Source organism: Chiloscyllium plagiosum, unplaced genomic scaffold (assembly GCF_037043375.1).
Source record: "Chiloscyllium plagiosum isolate Xiang-an unplaced genomic scaffold, Cpla_swu_hap1 HiC_scaffold_8, whole genome shotgun sequence".
NCBI lineage: Eukaryota > Metazoa > Chordata > Chondrichthyes > Orectolobiformes > Hemiscylliidae > Chiloscyllium > Chiloscyllium plagiosum.
Window position 1 is genome coordinate 96,093,317 of NW_028270146.1, and position 19,892 is coordinate 96,113,208.

A 19,892-nucleotide genomic window follows, 5' to 3' on the forward strand; every position below is an offset into this window, starting at 1 on the left:
GTCTTTTCAAAAGGAAATTGGATAAACAACTGAACTGAGGGAGACATGTGCAAGGCAATCATAGATTTCCTACAATGTTGAGGCAGGCCATTATGCCCATCGAGTTGACACCGATCCTCTGAAGACCTTCCCACTCAGAACCAGCCCCCTAACCTAACTCTGTAACCCCACACCGACCATGGCCAATCTACCTAACCGAAACATCCCTGGACATTGGACAATTTAACCTGGCTATTCCACCCAACCTGCACATCTTTGGACGGTGGGAGGAAACCGGAGCACCCGGAGGAAACCCACACATACACGGTGAGAACATGCAAACTCCACACAGACGTCCAAAGTTCATATTGAACCTGGGTCCCTGGGGCTGTGAGGCAGCAGTGCTAACCACTGAGCCGCCTCAATGATGAAACTCGGGCAGTTGGAGTAATTGGATAGAATTTTCAAAGATCTGATAGAGGCATGAGCCAAGCAAACCCCTTTCTGCATGGTACAATTCTAGGTACTTCACAGGAGCACATGGAGAAAAGAAAGTGGCAGGCCAAAGAAAATATCAATAGTGGTCTAAAGCTTTGCTAGAGTTCAATTTTAAGATATATTTTAGATGTAAGGAGGTAGGAGAAAAGGTTTAGGGAGATAATTTGACAATGTTCTGAAGAAGGACCACTGGACTTGAAACCCTGTGATTTCTCTCCACAGGTGCTGCCAGATCTGCTGAGTTTTTCCAGCAATTTCTGTTTATGCCTCTGATTCTTTGGTTTCTCAGTTTGAGACTATGTTGAACAACAGCAGAGTAGTATGTGGAATGGTTACACAAGAATAAAAGTCAGAATTGAGAGATTGGAGGGGCAGAATTGACTCACAGTGTAGAAGGAGATTACAGAGTAAAGGACAGATCCAAGACTTAAATCCAAGGCTGAGTTTTAAATTTGACACAACAACCCAGAATTTTATTTTGATACAAATAAATCCTAAAACTTTCTGCTTAAATATTCTTTTGTTAAGTAACAAGCTTATTAACAGATTCACTGAAATACAGAATTCACAATCTTTACAATAATATTTCCACCACTCACTTGAGCACTGGGGACATTACAGTCTAGTTTCCACTCATTGGTACTTAGCGTCATTGAGAATAACAAATATAGTTGATTTTCTCCCTGCCTCGCTAAAGAGCACTGGTTGATTGTAACACTCAAGTTACTGGTCTCCTTGACACCAACTTGGTGTATTGGAGCCAAACTGTTGGAAAAGCTAATGGTTCTGACAGGGCTAATGCTGAGGAATATATTAAGCTTCATCAATCTGACAATGTCACTGGGACTTGAGTAGGAGAAGGCAAAACACTTCTGGGTCTCAAAGGAGACAGATCTATCATCCTCACTGCCTTCACAATGTTTGTCATACCAATGTACCTTGTACCTAATTGATAAATTGTAAAAGACCACATATTTGTTAAGACAAGGAGCTCTTCTCATTTGGCTACCTATTGCTTTTCCTCTAGCACACTAGAAAAAGCAGGCCATATAAATCACAATGTCGAAGGATGATGGCGGTACCAAATCTACCCTGATGATGATCACAAATGGGTGTGTGTGTGTGTACACGTACGCACGCACTCAGGAATACTTAGCAGAGTGTCATCTTCTTGATTGGCTCCTGGGCGTGTGGTTACAAATTTGTTTTTGGACAACACAGCAGAAACAGCCAGCTGGTGAAGGAGAAAAACATCTCGTTCTTCTACAAGTGGAGAACTAAAAGAATAATCCAGCGTAGCTAGCTACTCCCTCTGCAAGTTCCCTTCTTCAAAGGAAAAGAGGAAAAACCATCTTCAGAAACACTGACGTGGTGTGTCAAAGATTCAGGAAGAACGGAATGCAAACATCTCATCAACACCTCTACTTATGTCAGAACCATGCTTCACTGACTTTTTCTGCTTTTTCCCTACTCATAATATTTATGTCCAATTTCATCTGTGTTGTTTCTAAGTGTATGGACTTTTTTTTAAAAAAGGGTATAGTTGAAGTTGTGGTGAGTATTTCACAATTCACATTTCAATTCTGCCATTGGTTAAAAACAATCTGTTGGCAAGAAATAGCTGCTTTCCTGTTAAATAAAGAATCTAGGAGAAAGTGAGGACTGCAGATGCTGGAAATCAGAGCTGAAAATGTGTTGCTGGAAAAGCGCAGCAGGTCAGGCAGCATCCAAGGAGGAGGAGAATCGACGTTTCGGGCATGAGCCCTTCTTCAAGAATGAGGAAAGTGTGCCAAGCAGGCTAAGATAAAAGGTAGGGAGGAGGGACTTGGGGGAGGGGCGTTGGAAATGCAATAGATGGAAGGAGGTTAAGGTGAGGGTGATAGGCCGGAGTGGGGGTGGGGGCGGAGAGGTCAGGAAGAAGATTGCAGGTTAGGAAGGTGGTGCTGAGTTCGAGGGTTGGGACTGAGACAAGGTGGGGGGAGGGGAAATGAGGAAACTGGAGAAATCTGAGTTCATCCCTTGTTGTTGGAGGGTTCCTAGGCGGAAGATGAGGCGCTCTTCCTCCAGCCGTCGTGTTGCTACGGTCTGGCGATGGATGGAGATGCAATGGAGAGCATCGTCGATCACGTCTGGGGGGAAATTGCAGTCTTTGAAGAAAGTGGCCATCTGGGTTGTTCGGTATTGGAACTAGTCCTCCTGGGAGCAGATGCGGCGGAGACGAAGGAACTGGGAATATGGGATGGCATTTTTACATGGGGTAGGGTGGGAGGAATTGTAGTCTAGGTAGCTGTGGGAGTCGGTCGGTTTATAGTAAATGTCCGTGTTGATTCGGTCGCCCGAGATAGAAATGGAGAGGTCTAGGAAGGGGAGGGGGGAGTCTAAGACGGTCCAGGTAAATTTGAGGTCGGGGTGGAAGGTGTTGGTAAAGTGGATGAACTGTTCAACTTCCTCGTGGGAGCACGAGGCAGCGTAGATACAGTCATCGATATAGCGGAGGAAAAGGTGGGGTGTGGTGCCAGTGTAGCTGCGGAAGATGGATTGTTCCACATATCCTATGAAGAGGCAGGCATAGCTGGGGCCCATGCGGGTGCCCATGGCTACTCCTTTGGTTTGGAGGAAGTGGGAGGATTGGAAAGAGAAGTTGTTCAGAGTGAGGACCTCTCACCCTCAGAACGTGCAGCCCTCCACTCCCTCCGCTCCAACCCCAACCTCACTATCAAACCAGCAGACAAGGGAGGCGCGGTAGTAGTTTGATGCACCGACCTTTACACCGCTGAGGCTAGACGCCAGCTTGCGTACACCTCCTCCTACTGCCCCCTTGACTATGACCCCACCTCCCACCACCAAACCATCATCTCCCAGACCATCCATAACCTCATCACCTCAGGGGATCTCCCATCCACCGCCTCCAACCTCATAGTCCCACAACCTTGCACCGCCCGTTTCTACCTCCTGCCCAAAATCCACAAACCTGACTGCCCCGGCCGACCCATTGTCTCAGCCTGCTCCTGCCACACCGAACTCATCTCTGCATACCTCGACACGGTCCTGTCCCCCTTAGTCCAAGAACTCCCCACCTACGTTCGGGACACCACCCACGCCCTCCACCTCCTCCATGATTTTCGCTTCCCCGGTCCCCAACGCCTTCACCATGGACGCCCAGTCCCTGTCCACCTCCACCCCCCATCACGAAGGCCTCATAGCCCTCCGCTTCTTCCTTTCCGGCCGAACCAACCAGTACCCTTCCACTGACACCCTCCTTCGACTGACTGAACTGGTCCTCACCCTGAACAACTTCTCTTTCCAATCCTCCCACTTCCTCCAAACCAAAGGAGTAGCCATGGGTACCCGCATGGGCCCCAGCTATGCCTGCCTCTTCATAGGATATGTGGAACAGTCCATCTTCGCAGCTACACTGGCACCACCCCCCACCTTTTCCTCCACTACATCGATGACTGTATCGGCGCTGCCTCGTGCTCCCACGAGGAGGTTGAACAGTTCATCCAATTTAACAACATCTTCCACCCCGACCTCAAATTTGCCTGGACCATCTCAGACTCCTCCCTCCCCTTCTGAGACTCTCCATTTCTATGCTGATAATGTGTTGCTGGAAAAGCACAGCAGGTCAGGCAGCATCCAAGGAGCAGGAGAATCGACGTTTCGGGCATGAGCCCTTCTTCAGGGAGGGCTCATGCCCGAAACGTCGATTCTCCTGCTCCTTGGATGCTGCCTGACCTGCTGCGCTTTTCCAGCAATACATTATCAGCTCTGATCTACAGCATCTGCAGTCCTCACTTTCTCCTCTCCATTTCTATCTCGGGCGACCGAATCAACATGGACATTTACTATAAACTGACTGACTCCCACAGCTACCTAGACTACACCTCCCCTCTCCCTGCCCCCTGTAAAAATGCCATCCCATATTCCCAATTCCTTCATCTCCGCCGCATCTGATCCCAGGAGGACCAGTTCCAATACCGAACAACCCAGATGGCCACCTTCTTCAAAGACCGCTATTTCCCCCAGGCGAGATCGACGATGCTCTCCACTGCATCTCCTCCACTTCCCGCTCCTCCAGCCTTGAGCCCCGCCCCTCCAATCGCCACCAGGACAGAACCCCATTGGTCCTCACCTACCACCCCACCAACCTCCATATACATCGTATCATCCGTCGTCATTTCCGCCACCTCCAAATGGATCCGACCACCAGGGATATATTTCCCTCCCCTCCCCTATCAGCATTCCGAAAAGACCACTCCCTCTGTGACTCCCACGTCAGGTCCACACCCCCACTCCCGGCACCTTCCCCTGCAACCGCAAGAAATGCAAAACTTGTACCCACACCTTCTCCCTTACTTCCCTCCAAGGCCCCAAGAGATCCTTCCATATCCGCCACAAATTCACCTGCACCTACACACACATCATTTACTGCATCCGCTGCACCCGATGTGGCCTCCTCTATATTGGGGAGACAGGCCGCCTACTTGCGGAACGTTTCAGAGAACACCTCTGGGACACCCGGACCAACCAACCCAACCACCACGTGGCTCAACACTTCAACTCCCCCTCCCACTCCGCCAAGGACATGCAGGTCCTTGGACTCCTCCATCGCCAGACCATAGCAACACGACGGCTGGAGGAAGAGCGCCTCATCTTCCGCCTAGGAACCCTCCAACCACAAGGGATGAACTCAGATTTCTCTAGTTTCCTCATTTCCCCTCCCCCCACCTTGTCTCAGTCAAATCCCTCAAACTCAGCACTACCTTCCTAACCTGCAATCTTCTTCTTGACCTCTCTGCCCCCACCCCCGCTCCGGCCTATCACCCTCACCTTGACTTCCTTCCACCTATCGCATTTCCAATGCCCCTCCCCCAAGTCCCTCCTCCCTACCTTTTATCTTAGCCTGCTGGACACACTTTCCTCATTCCTGAAGAAGGGCTTATGCCCGAAACGTCGATTCTCCTGCTCCTTGGATGCTGCGCTTTTCCAGCAACAGCTGTTTTCAGCTGTTAAATAAAGAAACCTGGTGTTTTGTTTTAACCTGGGTTCAACAGACTAATTGAGGACAAGACGAAGTGATGAACTATCTTGAAGTTTAGACTTCAAAGTAACATTATTTATTATACATTAATACTAACATGGTAACCACATACACCAGGCTCTGACTTATGCTTACATTTGGTAAGGACTAATCTCTCTTTATTCTTTCACATCCGTGCTGGTAGTGTGGGCTGCTCTGTAATTTAGCTTGGTGTGGTGGTGTCTGTTCTAACTCAGCCTATGCTATGTTATTTATGCTCAGTGAAGTGCAGCTCCGTGACACTGCATCATTTCTCCAGGGTCTTGAAGAACAAACTCAGCATAATTCCATGACAAACAGGAACTGATAATGTTGGTAAAAAGCACAGTGCACAATCTAACACACGCTACAATGCAAAAGATATTAAAGAAAGACATATTGATATAGCACCTATAACAACCTTATGACATTTCAAACCATTTCCAGTTAATTAGGTCCTTTTCAAGTTTTGTCACCATTGAAACATAGGAAACGCAATGGAATATTGTTCGAGATAATCTGTACGTTTGTTATATTGATTGAGGGATAAATACTGACCAGGGCACCAGATCTAATTGCCCTGTTCTTTAAAAATAGTGCCATGAATTTGTTTAATTCCATCCGAGACAGAGTGCTTTAATATCTTTGGAAATATGGTACTTCTGACAATGCAACATTCCCTCAGTACTGTCCTGGAGAGAACAGAGATTTTGTGCTCAAACCTGCAGGGGATCCTGAATACACTACTATCTGATTCAGGGGTAAGTGTGAACAACTGAGCCACAAGTAACAATGTTCAGCCAGAGACTGCATTGCAATCATGATAAAGGTGGATACTATATCATCATCATTTGAAAACTGGATTCTAAGATGACAAAACAGATGCATGGTTTTATTTTGAAAAGTCAGACAGGTTTTTGGAACAATGGACTGAGACTGAGTTTCTGCAAACAATCTTGCTGGAAAATAAATACTGCTTTGCTCTTTATGTTAAGATTATTGAAATAGGCCAGAAATTGAAATGCACCAGCCATATAAATACTGTCCGTACAAGACCAGGTCAGAGGCTAGGAATCCTGTGACAGGTAACTCACCTTCTGATTCCTCAAAGCCTATTCGCCATGCACAAGACCCAAGTTAGGAGTGTGATGGAATATTTTTCACTTGCCTGGACCAGTGCATTTCTAACCACAGCTGAAAATGTGTTGCTGGAAAAGCGCAGCAGGTCAGGCAGCATCCAAGGAACAGGAGAATCGACGTTTCGGGCATAAGCCCCCATTTCTAACCACACTCAAGAAAACTAACACCATCCAGAACAAGTCAGCCTGCTGATCGGTACCACATCCACAAATGTTCATTCCCTTCACTGATGCACAGCAGTAGTGTATACTATCTACAGAAGGTCACCAAAGATCCTTGGGCAGCACTTTCGAAACCCACAGCAACTAACACTTAGAAGGATAAGGGCAGCAGACACATTAGAACACCACCCCTCCAGGACACTGAACATTCTAATTTGGAAACATATCACTATTCCTTCAGCGTTGCCTGGTAAAAATCCTGAAACTCCTGCACTAACAGCATTCTGGGTCTCCCTACACCAAATGGACTGCAGCAGTTCAAGAAGGCAGCGCCCTTTCTCAAGGGTAAGTAAAGATGAGTAATAAATGCTGACCCAGCCAGGGAAGCTGACATCCCAAAAACAAACTGCACTCTGATTTTGGACCTGTCCACTATTAACACCAGCTGGCATCATAACACAATATCCAAGGACATTGGTGCTCAGCCATTTCAGGATTTCTTACAAATCCAGAATAATGGAATACACACAAGACTTTTTTTAACAATGCAAGGGAGATTGGATATCATCTATTACTTGCTAATGTGCAATACAGATTGAATTTTGTCCATGGTTTGCTAATGTTTAATGCAGACTGTATATGATCCACATCTTCCTACGTTCCAGTGAAGAAGGAAGAACAGACTGCAGTGTAAGGGGTCTGGAACTTGCTCATTTCCAAGGAAAGCAGAATAGGAGCTGTGGCTAGCTAAAAAGGAAACCTAATGTCTTTCTTAGTTCCAAAGCTTAAAAAAAAAGCCCAAGAAAGTCCATACTAAAAGCAATTAAGGACAAATTGGACTCAAGCTTTTCACTAGCACAAACCTACCTTAACTTCAAACTTATAGCACAGAAGCACTATTTTCTTGTTTGCAAGTTCCTTGAAAGTGGAGTTACAGATAGACAGGATAGTGAAGGCGGTGTTTGTTATACTTGCCTTTATTGGTCAGTGCATTGAGTACAGGAGTTGGCAGGTCATGTTGCTGCTGTACAGAACATTGGTTAGGCCACTTTTGGAATAGTGGGTGAATTTGTGGTTACCCTGCTATAGGGAAGATGCTGTGAAACTTGAAAGGATTCAGAAATTATTTACAAGGATGTTGCCAAGGTTGGAGTGTTTGAGCTGATAGTCTGGGGCTGTTTTCCCTGGAGCGTTGGGGGCTGGGGGTTGGTAACATTATAGAGGTTTATAAAATCATGAGGGGCATGGATAGGGTGAATAGACATGTTCTTTTCCCTGGGGTGGGGGAATCTAAAACTAAATTTAAGGTGAGAGGGGAAAGATTTAAAAGAGACCTAAGGGGCAACGTTTTCAAGAGTGGCGTGTATGTATGGAATGAGCTGCCAGAGGAAGTGGTAGAGGCTGGTTCAATTATAGTATTTAAAAGGCATCTGGATGGGTATATGAATGGGAAGGGGTTAGAGGGATATGGACCAAATGCTGGCAAATGGGACTGGATTAATTTAGGACATCTGGTTATCATGGACGAGTTGGACCAAAGGGTCTGTTTCCATGCTATACAGGTCTATGACTCTATGGAACCAAGGCAGGTAGGAAGAATGAATACATAGATCAGACAGGATCGAACTGAATGGCAAACCAGACTTGGGACTGGCTGGTCAAATTATGTTCCGATATCAGTACTCATTAGATTGCACTTGTTCACTATTCTTTCCAAAGGAAACACAAAGGGTATGTTGAATAAGGCAACTCTTTAGAGAACCAAAGAAATAAACTTCATATTCTTCAGTCCGCACAAGAAGCTATAAGACCATAAGGCCATTCAGCCCATTGAGTCTGCTCCACCATTCAATCATGGCTAATAAGTTTCTCAACCCTATTCTCCCACTTTCTCCCCTCGATACGTAAGAACCTATCTATCTCAGTCTTAAATATACTCAATGGCCCGGCCTCCGCAGCCTTGTGTGGCAATGAAATCCATAGATTCACCATTCTCTGGCTGAAGAGGTTTCTCCTTATCACTGTCTAGTCTCCATAAAAGTGAAAGAAAGTCCAGCAACTCCTCTGCTTCCTCACTGGGTAAAGACACTAAATTGTACAATACAGAGTTACAAGTTCAATATTTGGATGTTTGGAGGTGGCATCTCTCAGGATGTTGCATACAATTGCTGAACAGACCAGTGAAAAAAAACACAAAATTGGTCAAAGATATTCTTTTTTTTTTACAGTTTAGTACTGTGCAAAGGTGGCCGACTATCGTTTAATGCTGTGATTGATACTGGGAATAATTCTAAGTTACCTAGTTCTTAATTCCTCTATCAGAGGAAATAGTTTATGAGCATTTAACCTGTCAAAACTTAACACCCCAGTCAGATTACCACTCGTGCATTTGTACAGAAGAGAATACAAGCCACAAATCTGCAGCCTCTCCTCATCAGCTGGCCCACTAAGCCATCATTCAGCTGAATCTGAGTGCACAGTTTCCAAGGCCAGTATGTTCTTCTTGAGGTACTGTGCCCCAGAACCGAATACAGTATTCTTGAGATGAAGGGCCAGATTCCATAAGCTTCGATGATTCAATTTTTATCTGTTCACAAGCAAGTAATCATTGCATTTGGACTCCCTAACCTCTGCTCTTCAATGACTGCTAATTTCTTACCATTTAATAAACATTCTTATTTATCTTTCTTGGATCCAAAGTGAAAGACTGCACAGATTCCCAGATTCAGATCCATCAATGAGGATACTGGAAATTGTGATACTGGAAATTGTTATATAATTGCCGTGGAGCACAACAAAAGCTGCCTGTAGTCAATTTATTCACTTATTTCAGTCAAATTTTAGACATTCACATTCATGTTGCCTTCCCTTAATCATCGAAGGTATAAGATCCCTATCTGTTTTGCTTTATGGGACAACTGTCCAACATAACAGCGTACTATCATCCAATCCAACAGGAAGCATTTGGGGAAATCGGGTCATACTAGATAGTAGAAGTGTAGGAAAGGCAATGATGCACAGCAGCGAACAGGAGGAAAACATATGGAAGCTAGCATCCAAGGATAACAGGGAGCATTGACAATGGCAGCGTTCAGCTAACAAGCAGCACATTCTGAAAATGTGCTCGAGAGAGAGATGGAGACTGTCACTATGAATAATTTACTGGTGTTGAACATGAACACTGATTTCACTGGCTGACAAGCACTTTCACAAGTCTTAAATAGGAAGTAATGGGCCTGTGTGCCTGTTGCCTGCAGCAGACATGGCATGAACACTTTAATGTTACAATAGGACACCAAAAAATAAGGAGCAAACAACCAATCGTTGAAGCAGGCTGATTCATTAAGAGGTGTTAGCAGAAGACCAGCCTAGTAAGGATCTGCTGCACTGATCCTGATCCACCAATAGTGAGTCATCCTCAACACAAAACAGAAACAGAGTGAATCATGAAATAATTTCTACTTATGTTAACATCAGAGTCAGCTAAGGACTTCTGGAATGTAATATAGTTTAAAAATGGTAGTAATTTGAAGATAGCAATATCTCAAAGACAGTTTGCAGTTATCGCCACATCAATCGTTAGGATGAGGGATGGATGTTGACCAGATCAATTGCAAAACTTCCTCCATACTACACACTGATGTGAACAAACATCTGTTAAAAAATACACCATTTTACTACCCCCCCAACTACCTGTAATCTCTATAATTTTAACCCCAAACTGTTCCTGAAGGCAATTACATCACAGAAAAAAAAAACTCACCCCATCATAACTATACTGAATCTTATCTGGAGGAACACACTCCAGACTCCGAAACCCGAACTCTCCACTGTAACTCTCCAATTACACTGTACATGTCTCAGCATCAAAAATGTATCCATTTTTTCCTCAAGATATGTGATTATGGTCAACCAGTCTGTGTTACAACCATTCCATTGCTCAACTGTCTTGTTTTGAAAGGGGTTTCTCTGAACCTCTGTTCTAACTTTATTCAAATGACAGTCCACATCATCGACTCTCAAATCAGAGGAAAAAGGCACTTGCTATTTCTTTCAATCAAATGCTTTCATAATGTAAACAAAACTTGCAACTAAAATATATGTTAGCTTTCTCAGTTCCACAGGAATTAATTCTAGTATCTCAAGTCTCTCTTCTTGATACTAATTCCCATCTCTGGCTGTAGATGCTTTATTTTGGACTAAATACTATGGATTTTTAAAATATAATCTACAACAGCCATGACACAGGAATATTTGCATACAAATGACGGAAGCAGTGTGCAGGTTGGCATACCTAAACCAGCCCATATCTGACAGATCAGATCCAAGCTTTGCAGTTCTACCACGACCAATCATCAATGGTGGTGGCTAATTAAACAACTAATGGGAAGGGGTCTCCCACATCATAAATGGCAGTCTTCAGCTAATTTACTTCAAATGGTATCAAGAAAATGCTGAAGGCACTGGATATTGCAAAGAATATAAGTCTAAACCAGCACTAAGCTCCAGAGATGAGGTGATAGTTTATTTTTTAAAAATTTCTCATGCAATATTGGCATGGACAGCAATTGTTGCCAAACGTTTGGGGCTGACTGGCTTGCTCGGCCATTTCAGAGGGAAGTTAAGAATCAGTTATGTCGCGATCGAACTGGGGTCTCCTGTCTGGGCCGATCAGATAAGGATAGCTGATTTCCTTCACTAAAAGACATTTGTGACTCAATGGGTTTTTATGACCATCAACAATGATTTTGAGCTCACTGTTACTCCAGTTTTCATGTTTCCTGGAATAAATCAGATACAATCAGGGCAAAATTCCTCACTGGTGGCTAATGCAAGTCAAACATCACATCTCCATGATGCTACTGACAGAGTTCCTCAGGGTAGTGCCCTCGGCACAACCATCGTCAGTTATTTCATCAATATATTCCCTCTATAAGACCACAATGCGTAGGTTCATTGATGAGTGCACAAGTATCCATTTGTGATTCCCCTACTACTGAAACAGCCTGCGTCCGTATGTCGCAAGACATGGATACTACATGGGCCTGGCTGACAAGTGACAGCTAACATTTGTGCCAGACAAGAGATCAGCAATAACTATCTCCAACAAGAGAGATTGTAGCCATCACTCCTTGACAATCAATCAATAGTATTACCTTTGCTGAACCCCAACCATCAATACTTGCAGGATACCACTGACCAGAAATCAAACCAAAACAAACACTCCATAAAAAGATACAGTGGCTGTAAGAACAGGTCAGTTGCAAGAAAATCTGCTGTGAATAGCTCATCTCCATACTTCCTGAAGACTATCCACTAACCACAACTCTCTGTTTTCCAAGTTCTGAACAAGAGTCATTGAGTCATAGAAACATACAGCACGGAAACAGACAATTCGGTCCAACCCGTCCATGCCGACAAGATATCCCAACCCAATCTAGTCCCACCTGCCAGCACCCGGCCGATATCCTTCCAAACCCTTCCTATTCATATACCCATCCAAATGTCTCTTAAATGGTGCAATTGTACCAGCCTCCACCACATCCTCTGGCAGCCCATTCCATACACGCACCATCCTCTGCATGAAAACCTTGTTCCTTATGACTCTTTTAAATCTTTCCTCTCTCACCCTGGACCTATGCCCTCTAGCTCTGGACTCCCCAGCCCCAGGGAAAAGACTTTATCTATTTACCCTAAGCATGCCCTCATGATTTTATAAATCTCTATAAGGTCACCCCTCCGACGCTCCAGGGAAAACAGCCCCAGCCTGTTCAGCCTCTCCCTGTAGCTCAGATCCTCCAACCCTGGCAACATCCTTGTAAATCTTTTCTGAACCCTTTCAAGTTTCACAACATCTTTCCGATAGGAAGGAGACCAGAATTGCAAGCAATATTCCAACAGTGGCCTAACCAATGTCCTGTACTGCCGCAACATGACCTCCCAACTCCTGTACTCAATACTCTGACCAATAAACGAAAGCATACCAAACGCCGCCCTCACTATTCTATTTACTTGCGACTCCACTTTCAAGGAGCTAGGAACCTGCACTCCAAGGTCTCTGTTCAGCAACACTCCCTAGAACCTTGCCATTAAGTGTATAAATCCTGCTAAGATTTGCTTTCCCAAAATGCAGCATCTCTAAATTCATTGGACCCAAAACATTAAGTCTGATTTCTCTCCATGGATGCTGCAGACCTGCTGAGCTTTTCCAAAAAATTCTGGTTTTGTTTCTGATTTCCAGCAGCCTCAAGGTGAAACGGCTACAAAAAGATAGGTTGAAAGGTCAGGGTGAGATGGAATAGGAAGAAACTTGTGTGAAGTATAAAACACCAGCACTAGATGATTTGGACCAAATAGCCCTTTTCTGTGTATATTCTAAATAACTCACTGTAATCATCCTGGTGATCCATTTTTATTGATTTCTATTATATTCAAAATTATAACCATTACTCCAACGGAGGCCTAATGATGGGAGTGTTCAAATTTATTACTTCTTTCCTAATGCATTCTGGCTCTCACTCATAAAAATGGTTTTATCCATTGGCACTCACACGTTTTAGGCAATTACATATTTGCTCCTCCTGTTTTTCTATTTGCGCACAATCTTCACTGTTGCTTATTTCAATGTATACCTTCATTTTCTTGTTGCTTCATGACAGGAAGACAGAGGCTGGAATAAGCTAGTTATTCCGGCCTCAGACTAATCTATAATTTAATCTCAATCTCAATTAATTTTTGTGGAACTACCTTTGCATGAAGATTTGGCCAACTGCTGCCTGGAATGAGCTGGTTCAGGTTACAAGGATTTATCTCCTGGGGCTAGACTTCCCCATCATAGGAATCAGGCCATTCAGCCCACTGAGTCCACACTGTCTCTCCAAAGAGCATTCCACCATATCTCTGTATCCTTGCATTTCCCATGGCTAATCCACTTAGTCTGCACATCCCTAGAGACTATGGGCAATTTAGCATGGCCAATCCACCTAACCGTACATCTTTGGACTATAGGAGGAAACCCAGCCACAGCAGACATGGAGAATGTGCGAACCCCACACAGACAATCATCTGAGTCGGGAATTGAACCCAGAGCCAGAATGCATTAGGAAAGAAGTAATAAATTTGAACACTCCCATCATTAGGCCTCCGTTGGAGTAATGGTTATAATTTTGAATATAATAGAAATCAATAAAAATGGATCACCAGGATGATTACAGTGAGTTATTTAGAATATACACAGAAAAGGGCTATTTGGTCCAAATCATCTAGTGCTGGTGTTTTATACTTCACACAAGTTTCTTCCTATTCCATCTCACCCTGACCTTTCAACCTATCTTTTTGTAGCCGTTTCACCTTGAGGCAGCAATGCTAACCACTCAGCCACTGATGTGCCCCGATCAGCGGCAAGAAAATCTCCATTTATCTTCAAAATTCTAAAAATGAAATAAAATCATCCAAAAACAAGTTATTGAAAATAAAATGGTGTCCTCAACCTGCCTGGCCAACCCGTCTATCATGTCATCATCCAACTTTACCAAGCCCCTACCTTTGTGTCCTCTTTAATTGTAGTGTCATGGTAAAAATGGATTTAGAACTGTTGCACCAGGGTTCACTTTGAAGCTTCTCTAAGCGCAACAACATTCAGCAATCCTAACCTAAACCATTTGGTCCATCAGCCAAAGACCTGTCCACATTGACTGCCAACACATCGACTTTTATACCACAGCCTCGAATTTCTCCAGCAAACATTCTTCAAAGCACAAAGGAGCAAACCCTCCAAGGTGTATCCTAACCTCCCAGAGATCAATACCAGCAGAAAAAAAAATTAATAGGAGCCTTAAAACAATGTGATTTCAAGAAAATGCGATTTTAACAATCTGTTTATTAGTTATAAAAACTAAGACTAAAATTAAGAGTAGAAGAATAAAGACAACAAGACGCAAACACGTCACGGCCAGGAGAGGATGAGAAATGTTAGAAAAATGGTGTACAAAGATCAAGCTCTGAACGTGAGGAGCTTGATTTTAAGTCCTAGAGGCTGTAAAGCGCCTAAGCAGAAAATGAGGTTCTCTTCCTCCAACTTCCATTGATCTTTATTGGAATATTGTGACAGCCAAGGATGGAAATGTTAGCATGGGAGCAAGGCAGTTTATTGAAATAGCAAGCAACTGGAAGGCTGGGGCAATTCCTACGAACAGGATGGAGATGTTCCGCAAAACAGTCACCAAGGCTGCATTTGGACTCACCAGTGTAAATGAAACCACACTGCGAGCAACAAATAGAGTAGACTAGATTGAAAGAACGACAAGTAAAACACTGCTTCACTTGGAAGGTATGTCTGGGGCTTTGGACATTGAGGAAGTGAATGGACAAGTGTAAATCTTCTGCGATTGCAGGGGAAGGTGCCACGGAGGACAGATGGAACTATTCGGGGTAACAGAAGAGTGGACCAGGGAGTCACAGAGGGCATAGTCTAAACTCTCAATGAGAGCAAAAAGTCACAAAGGCAGATTAAATGGGAGCTCAACTGTCAAAATGTATGAGGTCATCCACTCTGAATGTGAGGAAGACAAACTGAATTTTTAAAAATTCATTCACAGGATTTGTGAATCAATGCTGCTACTAGGATATTTTGCGTACAAAGACATGCAAACGCCTCTAGGAATGGAACAAGGTACATCTCAGGGCTTCTCATTTCCTCTTTCGGAGTTCATTCATCTTATGCCGCCTTGAATGCTTCTGGCATCTCTATCTTGCAGCATCTCTGCCTTACCTTGTTGCACTTTGGCCCACAGGCAGAGCTAATGGTTCACAGCCCTTTTGTTGTGACTTGCCTTTTAGCACACACACACAAAGGCAGGTAGCTTATCATGGTCGTCAGCCGTCATCAGTTCAAGTGGTGGACACCTCGCTGTATGGCACCATGCTTCATTAATCTCATGCCTGCACCATATGCCAGCTGCTGGTGTGGCAAACATATTGCTTGTCCACAAAGCAAATGGTCACGTCTCAAAATCTAGGTGGAACAGCCTTCAGTTAGTCAAGGGGGAATACTCTATAGTCAGAGGGCCTGAACAGTAAATCAAGTGCAGCCTCTGATATCTGTACAGGAGCTTGGGCAGGGTCCTCTCCTGATAACTGATGGGGAGCCTAAAGCCTTTGCTTTTTTGACTGGAAAGAAATAAACATGGATCAAATGAGATGAAAATGGCTGACTCAGATATTTGTGCTTGTGCAGGGAGATGAGGTGTTCTGACTGATTAAATACTCAGCGCAAATGGGATGTAAGGTTAGTGGCATGGGGGGGGCAGTGGGTGGGTGAGAGCAAGTGAAGGAAGATTTTGCATGCGTAGTGAGAGTGGCAGAGTATAAGCCTTAGCAGTTGGTGTGTGCAGTCGCCAAAGTAGAGTGAGTGTGAGATAACAGAGACAAGAATGCGGCACTCACCCTTGTGGTGCAGAGAAACGTTACTACATTACTGGCCATTCCTGCTGTCCATTGAAACACACTGACCTAGGTGACCACCTCAGGTGGGATGACCTTCTTTGCCAAACCTGGACGGTCCTCCTCTGCACCACCCCATCCACCAGGATCTCCATGCCCCTGTCAGCAAAGCAAGACGCAAATGCCCTCCTGTCTGACATGTCTGGTGCAATTCACGTGAACCGTGCAAGGGAGCTCTGGTCTGATAGCTGGACTCCAAAAATGGCACCATGCCAGGAATCGCAGGAGGGCCCAGCAATGGTGGATGCTTTTGCCAGTGATGAGCAGAGCATCATAGGGATGTGATGCATTGGTAATGAAGCTAATCTGGGAGGATAGCACGAGAAATCTCACTCGGCCTCATGAAGCAAAAAGCTCTGAAACGCACCAAAATTGGCACTTAATCAATTTCTGATAAATGTTATTCTATGTTTCCTACAAGACAACAGCGGCCATACTTCAGAAGTGATTAATTGGTTGAAATGCGCTTTGGGACATCACTGTGGACGTACCTATACCCCAAGGGCTGCAGCGGTTCAAAAAGCCAGTTCAACATCAAGGGGAATGAGGGATGAGTAATAAATGCCAAGCCAGAAATGCCTCCATCCCATGAATAAATAAAAGAAATGCTCTGGGATGTAGCAAACCCTCTTCCCTCATGGAGTTGATTACTGTGAATGGTTTCAGACTGGCAGGGGAGAAAGCAAAATACTGCAGCTTTTGGAAATTTTCCAACATAAACAAAGTGCTGGAAATACTCAGCAGTTTAAGCAAAATCCACAGAGAGAGAGAGAGAGAGAGAGAGGAAAAATAAGTTAGATTAACATTTCAGAAATAACTCTTTACCAAAGCTAACATTCCAATAAGAATCACAGGGCTATTCTGTTTGACATCTTCCTCTCTTTGCAGATACTGTTTATCCGACTGAACATTTTGATCTTATCTGATTCCATAATGCGCCTACTCCGGCATTTTTGATGGGGAAAGGCAAGGGACCTTGCAGATTAATTATCCCATGGCTGTTTCACAATGGACACAGAGAAGGGAGGCACAGTTGAACACAAATTCATCAAAAGATGTGTTACTCAGGAAAATAAAAAAAGAACATGCTCATGAATACAGGAAAGGCAACAGATTGGTATATATTGCATACAACTAGTGGTGTTATTTTAGCGTCACTGGACTTGTGATCCAGAGGCCTGGAGTAATGCCCTGGGGGCATAGGTTTAAACTTCGCCATATCCACTGTTGGAATTTAAACTCAACCAATAAAATCTGAATTTAATTTCTCATTTCTATAATGCAGATCATGAAACCATCATCGATTGCCACAAAGCAAAATCTAGTTTACTCGAGTCTTTTGAAAAAGAAAACCTACCATCCTTCCTGGTCTGGTCTACATGTAGCTTTTAACTGCCCTCTGAAATGGCTCATCAAGCCTCTCAGTCCCTCAAGGGCAATTAGGGATGGGCAACAAATGCTGATCTTGCCAGCGACACCCACATATCATGATAGAATGAGGAAAAAAACCTCAGGAATGCAAAAGCGCTTTACAGCCAAAGAAACACCTTTGAAGCGTGATCACAGTTATAATTTAGGGAATGTAGTTGCCAATTTGCACACAGGAAGCTCCTATGTACAACAATGAGAAAGATTCAAACAGTCATACAGCATGGAAAGAGTCTCTTCAGTCCAACTCGACCATGCTGACCAGATATCCTAATTAATCTAGTCCCATTTTGCCCATATTCCTCTAAACCCTTCCAATTTATGTACCCATCCAAATGCCTAATTGTACCAGCTTCAACTACTTCCTCTGGCATCTTATTCCAAATGCACATCACACTCTGCGCGAAAATGTTGCCCCTCCGGTCCCTTTTCAATCTTTCCCCTCTCATCTTAAACCCATGCCCTTTAGTTTTGGACTCCCCTACCCTCAGAAAAGAGATTGTGGCTATTCACCTTATTTATAAAAATCATGCAGGACATAGATATCTATAAGGTCATCCCTCAACCTCCATTTCTCCAGGGTAAATAGCCTATTCAGCCTCTCCCTACAGCTCAAACCATCCATGCCCGGCAACATTCTTATAAATCTTTTCTGTACCCTTTCAGTTTCACAATATGTTTCTTACTGCAGGAAGAGCAGGACTGAATGCAGTATTCCAAAAGTGGCCAAACCAATGTCCTGTACATCCACTCCATATCTGTTTCAGTGATGTTAATTGAAGGATAACTATTGGCAAGGACACTATGAAGAATCCCTTACCCTTCTTCAACAATAGTGTTAAGTGATTTTTGCATCCATCAGAAAGGTCAGATGGAGCTTCTGATTAACATCTCTGAAAGAGAGAACTTCTGATAGTGTTACAGCTCCCTCAGTACTGCACTAGGAATGTCAGCCTGGATTGTGTTATCAAGTCTCTTCTGTGTTGATTCTTCCTGTGAATATTTTCACTTCTTTGTGGAAGTCCATTTCAGGTGACAGGACAGCTCAAACATAAACCACAAGATGTCCAAGTGGTTACCTGCCTCACCAAACGACTCTTATCTTGTCACTCCAACCCCAATACGTTAATCAACACCAAACATAACATTCCTGCTTCTCATTCAGCTTATCAGTATAGCGTGACTAAATCTGTTAAAGCTTTGCAAGAGAACATCACATGCTTTTAAATAGATAACAGACTAGCATTTAAAGTAATTTAAGGCAGGCCTCCAGGTTCATTTTGTTGAAATGACTGACCACTGCTGCAGGCGTTACAATAAAAGGTCTCCTTCAGTACAAGGCAGCTTCCAGTTACCACTAACAAAGTTACCCTCGGCCTAGAAAGAACCGAGCAAGAGAACAGGAATGCTGACAGCAAGGAAGCAAAGACAAGGGTTAAACATCTTGTTTGCGTTTCATAGTCATCAAGGAATGTACATTCCCCTCCCATCCCCTTTCCCTAAGGATGGAAGCTCCATTGAGAATGCACAGCTGGAAACTGAAATGCTGCAGAGCAAGTTTGGGATATGTTCCACAGAGAAATAGAGAGATAACGATGGAGATGGAGACAGATAAAAAGAATCACAGATATAGAAAAAAGGGACAGTTGGGGGGGGGGGGGGGGTGGGTGGAGGTGTAGGAGGAGAGAGACAGAGCGAGAGAGAGAGAGCAAGAGCGAGAGATACCAAACACAAATTGAGAGATAGGCAGATAAATGTCAGACTGATAGCTTAGAGACATATATCAGAAGAATAAGATGAAAGAGGCAGTTAGAGAGCAAAGGTAAAATGAGTAAGTGCTTTGTTATTCATTCTCAAGGTGAGGGCGTCGTTGGATGGGCCAGCATTTATTGCCCATTCTAAATGGCAGTTAAGTGTCAACCATATTGCTTGGGTCTGGAGTGACATGTAGGGCACACCAGGTGAGGATGGCAGTTTCCTGATGGGTTTTTCTGAAAATCGACAATGGGTTGTGGTCATCATTAGACCCCCTAAATCCAGGTTTTTACTGAATTCAAACTCCACCATCCACCATAGCAGGACACAAACTTGGGTCAGGAGAACATTACCTGGGCCTCTGTATTAAC

At 44.0% G+C, this 19,892-nt stretch overlaps 1 protein-coding gene and 1 long non-coding RNA gene across 7 annotated transcripts in view; one reads left to right on the forward strand and one right to left on the reverse strand.

Moving 5' to 3' along the window:
• rad51b (RAD51 paralog B) overlaps positions 1–19,892 on the reverse strand; it is a 550,826-nt gene that overhangs the window by 297,494 nt on the left and 233,440 nt on the right. The window lies entirely within an intron of this gene.
• The window catches only part of LOC148149448 (uncharacterized), a 39,898-nt gene continuing 21,428 nt past the window's right edge, over positions 1,423–19,892 (forward strand). The window contains exon 1 of the long non-coding RNA XR_015757983.1: positions 1,423–2,287. This is a non-coding gene — a long non-coding RNA (uncharacterized LOC148149448). The remainder of the gene's footprint in view (positions 2,288–19,892) is intronic.